Raw genomic sequence first — 6,000 nt, forward strand, 5'->3', positions numbered from 1 at the left:
GTCATTACAGAATAGGCTCTGTTGGGACTACAAGCCCCATTATGCACCGGGGCTGACAGATCACATGCAGCCAGACAACCAATAGGGCCGCAGAGATTACAGAGCAGTCAAATTGATAAATTTTGCGTGCTAAGGAGCATGCGAGTCGGAGCTGGGACAAGGAGAGGGTAGGGTGTCTGTGACCCCGGCACTAGGCCATAGACTGCCATAGGCCCCAACTCCACTCAGCGTGAGGTTGATGCAGGGACAGGCCCATTAGTTAGAGACACTACCCCTGTAGTACCAGTGAGGGACACAGCGGCGAACTGGCAATCCGGTGGTCTGGGACCAGATCACCCCACAGATAAGAGACTCGCTTCATGGTGGGACCCTCCAGCCGGACACCACCCCACGTGGAGGCGGACTCATCGCTGACGATAACAGCGTGGGACCGGACGGTTCTTTGTCTTCAGTCAGCGCTATCGGGTGCTGGAGTACCGTCAGGTATCGCCAAGTGCACCAACTCTACACACGTTAGTTGTGGGCAGCGCTGTCGCACACACTTTGGGTGGGAGTGCCTATTATAGGCCGGACACTAGTACATTCGTGCCCCTGCACCCAAGTACTGTGGGAATAGTGTGTGGGATTATTGCTATACGTATTATACGATGTGGTTGCGCAGTATATGTGTATTATCAGTTTGAGCTTTGTAATTATCGTTATACCATATCCTGGTGTGTGTTACGGAGTACATTGTCCTGTGACGGGGTTATCCAACACTGTTAGGATCCTGTGCAAGTGGAGGCGCTGGCATCAGACAGATCAGGCTCACCCCAGGCTCCCAGCAGTGGAGGCTCAGGCCTTCTGTGAGCCACAGGTAACGTACCACACACAGTAGCCGCCATATCTCCCACAGAGTGGGGGAAAGTGCGCTACACATGCAACCAACATATAGAATTGATCACAAAGCCAAATGACTGTAAAATATTCATTAGCGTAGCTTTCGATACAACAATTTCATTAAATAGTTATGTAGCCATGTCTAAGATTGGTGTACATATCTCTTTCTCATGTTGGCAGTAAACCTGGTAAGTATGCAGGAGTGCCAGCAACAATCAATGGAGGTTTGCCCTCACACCCTGGTGAGGTGTCATATGTCCCCAAAGGAAGTGACAACATGCAGTGTGTTCCCACTTAATGATACAGAGCATGTTTGTTCTCCGGGGGGTGATATAAGACACAGCACTGCCTAAAGTTAGGAGTTCAGTTTCCTGTTGTTGTGCTGCTCTGTTCACTGAGAGGCACATGAAGGTCTGCAACAATGTTGCAGTGTCTCCTGCTAGCTGTGAGTCAGTGAGCATACGCAGCAGAGTTAGAGGAGCTGGAGAATCTCTCTGAGAGTAGAGGTGGAAAGCAGATCTACTAGAGAAGGGACCTTCCTAATGGAATGCTGCAGTGAGATGAGTGGCTGAGCTGTTATCTGTGAGGGGCAGCTTGCCCATACCAACCATCAATAAAGATGCCCTGTTCTAATATACCTCCACTGTGTGAGTGTGAAGTTACTCAGCAGTGGATGGCACCACCAAGAAGGAGTCCCTCACCAGGACCATCTCCCTGCGGAAGCACAGATCCTGATGAGGTGGAGGCGCTGCACTGGATATAGGTAGGACTCGCACACACTACCTCAGCTACCTGTCCTGATGACATCCCCTAATACCATCAAGCGGGAGACTCAGGAGTCCTGTTGCCTACAGGTGCACCACCAGACACGAACATGTAATGGGGACTGGTTAGACTACCCGGGCCAATGTGAGATTGGGGGGGGGAAAACCCGTTACAGTTACAAATAGGAAGAGAAACATACAAACATGGACAGCACCACAAGCAGATTTTCCAGGGCTCAGGACTAGTGTCATGACGAGGCCCCCCCCCATGTCGGCGGTCTTGCGAGCCCCCCCATCTCACACCATCAGCCCCCACTATTTCTCCCCCCCCCTTCCCATGTATTTCTCTCTTCTCCATCTCACTCTCTCTCCCTCACGCACTCCCTCTCTCCTCTCCCTCCCTCCTCCATCAATTACCCCACTCTTACTCAATTCCCACTCCCCTGCCTCCCATGTATTTCCCTTCCCTCCATCTCACTCCCTCTCTCCACTCCATCAATTACCCCACTCCTCACTCTCATTCCCTCCCCCTACATACACAATCCCCCCACAAAATACATACAAAAAAACCACCCATCCACCCAAATACAAAAAAAAGCCCCCACACCGTCCTAAATACATACCAAACCCCCGCCCCCCAAATTCATACCAAACCCCCGAACTACATACCAAAAAAATCCCCACCCCCAAATACATCAAAAAATTAACATAAACCCCATTATTAAGTATGGACTGACCTACCTTGGGGACGGTCTCAGGCCTCTGCTGATCTGGCACTCTCCCAACTACTTTGCCCGGCTGGCGGTCCTCTCGTTGCTGCCAGGCCCGGCTCTCCCGAGCTGCCGGCCTCCCTCACTGACTGTCCCACGCCGAGCCTCTGACGGGGGCCGGTGTCTCTCTAATGCCGGTATGTGCCAGAAGCTGAGCCCAGCATCAGAGTCTCGGTGTGTAACAGTCAGTGAGGAAGGCCCGCAGCTGGGGAGAGCCAGGCCCAGCAGCTTGAGAGTACCGGCAGCCAGGCAAAGCAGTTTGGCCCTGTCAGAGGTTGGGCCCCACTGCTTTGTCCGGCTGTTGGGCACCCCCGCAGCCACCGGCCAGGGACACTTGTCTTGGCACTCCCACCGCGGCCCTGACAATTGAGTGTTTGTTGGATAAGAGCAGTAAAACTTCAGTCCCAGAGCTTTGGTATGATTAATACTTTAGGACAGGGGTGGCCGACCGTGGCCTAATTGCCACATGCGGCCCACCAGTGCTTCATGTGCGGCCACTGAAAGGGAGGGAATAAATGGGGGCTCTGATTGCAGACAGCGCAGAGAGGACATGGACGAGGATAAGCCAGATCGCCCCCTAAGCTGCTCCTCTCCTGAGCTTCTATGGATCAGCGACCCCTGTTGGGCTCCCAAGCAGCGCAGGGTACAGAGAATATACACCCTGTATGCTGAGAGCTCCATGTGGTGCTAGCTGTGGAGACTGGAGAACAAGGTAGGGACAATCACCCCACTGCCCCATCTCCCACACTCTTTTCCCCCTCCTCATCCTGTTTCTATGTGTCACTCCCTCCACATGTCACCCCCTATTCCTCCCCTCCCTATGTGTCACCCTCTCTCCCCCCCCCCCCTCTCCCACTTGTACTCTGTCAGGTTGTACCTTGTATCAGTTTATAGTGCCATTAGGTTATGCCCTGTTAGTGTGCAGTGCAGGTTGACACATACTCTGTCAGTGTATATTGCCGTCAAGTTATACTCCGCATTATACACTGACACAGAGTATAACCTGATGGCACTACACACTGACACGGACAGGTTATGCTCTGCGACAGTGTATACAAGTATTAATTTGAATGTATTTCTTAGGCTGCGCTAATAGTGCCTTGCGACGCGACGTCACTCCAAAACGAATTAATTGACTCCGTCGCAAGCGCTTATAGTAAGCGCGACAGAGCGACGGAGCGTCTAAAAATTTGGAAGCCAGGTAAATTTGATTTTTTAGAGACAGTCGCCACATGACTGTCTCTAAACCAATTAAATTGCACGGCCCGCCCCGCCCCTTTTAGTGACGTCACTGGCCTTGTCTCCAGCGACGTCGCTAAAAGTAAAATTACAACTTTCGCCCGTTGTGACGGGTGACGTCATCGGTCGCGTCGCCAGCACTATAAGCACGGCCTTACTGTGGCCCTTTTACAATGAGACAGGTAAATTGTGACTCCAACTCCCAGTCAGGTTGGTCACCACTGCTTCAGGAGCTTTAGGGTCATTCAAGTTTAGACTGCAAGGGACAATAACAGGCCAGGTTTTCACATACGCGAGCAAGGTTGTTGGTTAAATACTAGTCAAGAGCAATCTAACAGCTTCCCGCTCATTATATCTCGTGGTTAGGAGGTTATTCAGTAAACTGTGATAGTGCCAATCAGGGCACTATCGCTCAAAAATTCACAGAGAACTCAATGAGAGTTTCCCTGTCATAGTGCCCTTATCGCAGGGGTGGGCAACTCCAGTCCTCAAGGGCCACCAACAGGTCATGCTCTCAGGATATCCCTGCTTCAGCATAAGTGGCTCAATCTGTGACTCAGTCAGCTGAGCCACTGATAGAGCCACCTGTGCTGAAGCAGGGATATCCTTAAAACCTGACCTGTTGGTGGCCCTTGAGGACTGGAGTGGCCCACTCTTGCCTTATGGACACAGCGTATGACATCTTTCGTTACGGGTCTCTGTGTTTGTGGGTAGCGTGGCCTACCTAGAAGCATAGTTTGTCTTGATGAAAATAGACATAGAAAAGAATGAGATCACTCTGATCAATGAAATCTGCAATTTTGCATAATTAAAGAAAGAAAAAAAACACACATTGCTTGGCATCACTTCAACCTTTAAATGTAGCAGCTGCTCTTTCATTTTCATATGCCTAGATGCTTTTTTACAGTGAAAACACACCTGTTCTTTTTGCATTTTACCAATTTTCTGTTGACTGCGACAGGTTTTTCTTCGCAGGCTCCATACAGCGTCCCAATAATTTGTTGCACACACCAGTCTATACGCATTTATTTTTGTGATCATAGACTAAGGAAATTAAATAGAGTTATAGTAGTTATAGATGATGTTAAAGCAGTAGAACAGAAATGGGTGCTGCAGTACGAGGAGTACTACTCACCCATATTGTATTCTTATGGCATTAACAAGAAAAAACAGAATGTTGCCTAAGTTTATACAGCATGTATGAACAGATACTTCTAATAATACCCTTTGTATGTTGGTTAGGTTCAAACATGGTTTCTGTTTTACTACTGTTTACAGTTTTGGATGGACGTTTGCCATGTTAAACATGTGTAACACCTTCCCCCCCCCCCCCTCTCTCCTCCCCCCCTAAGGGAGATTTGGTAGCTACAGGGTGTGCTGTGGTGCTGGTTAGCTCACCTGTGATCTTCCAGGACGTCTGAGTGCTCCGCATGATGGAGTAGGGAGCAGCAACAGGTCAGGTCAGGATAGGCCCCCATAGGCACCTTCTCCCCCCCCCCCCAAATGATTCCAGGCTCAGACAGGGTACCATCAACTGGTCTTTATTTCAGTACACCGCATGCCTCCATGCTCTCTCCTGGTCCCAGGAGCAGAACCAAGGGGCTTGAGGCCCCAAGAGCCCCTCCCTAGCTCCCTTACCCCCTGATGGGGCAAATGGGATGCGCTCCCACTCCACTGAGGGAGGGAAGGAGGACACAATTTGGTGGAGTGCCAGCTTGTATACCCGGGGGAGGGGATTGTAACCCTGCCCCATAACAGGACAGGCCCAGGTACTGACAGACATCACAGCATCGGCATGTGACCCAGTCAGTACACTCCCCAGACATGATAATCCAAACTGCCGTTAGGCCTGCCCCTGGACATAACATTGTAGCTATCCAGGCAGCAACTGCAGGCTATGCCCTTTGCAGGAGTTTAACCCCAACACTGCCTGTTCCTATCAAGACTTATAGTGTTGAGGCCAGTGGAAAGGCTATAGCCAGGGGCACTAGGCTACACATGGCAGGACAAATACTATGTAGACCAGGGGTGGGCAACTCCAGTCCTCAAGGGCTACCAGCCGGTCAGGTTTTCAGGATATCCCTGTTAAAGGACAGGTGGCTCAATCAAAGACTGAGCCACCTGTGCTAAAGCAGGGATAACCTAAAAATCTGACCTGTTGGTGGCTCTTGAGGACTGGAGTTGCCCACCCCAGATCTAGACCCTTTTCTGCCAGTGAGGCCTTTAATGCAATTTAGGCCTCAGTCAATGGTTCTAAGTCCACTGGAGCGACTTGAATTACAATTTGATGAGCTAATGGAGGAGATCTACTATCCTCTAGTGTCATCACTCTCAGCGCTGTTTAATAT

This window comes from Ascaphus truei, chromosome 7, assembly GCF_040206685.1.
Source record: "Ascaphus truei isolate aAscTru1 chromosome 7, aAscTru1.hap1, whole genome shotgun sequence".
In the NCBI taxonomy this organism is placed as follows: domain Eukaryota; kingdom Metazoa; phylum Chordata; class Amphibia; order Anura; family Ascaphidae; genus Ascaphus; species Ascaphus truei.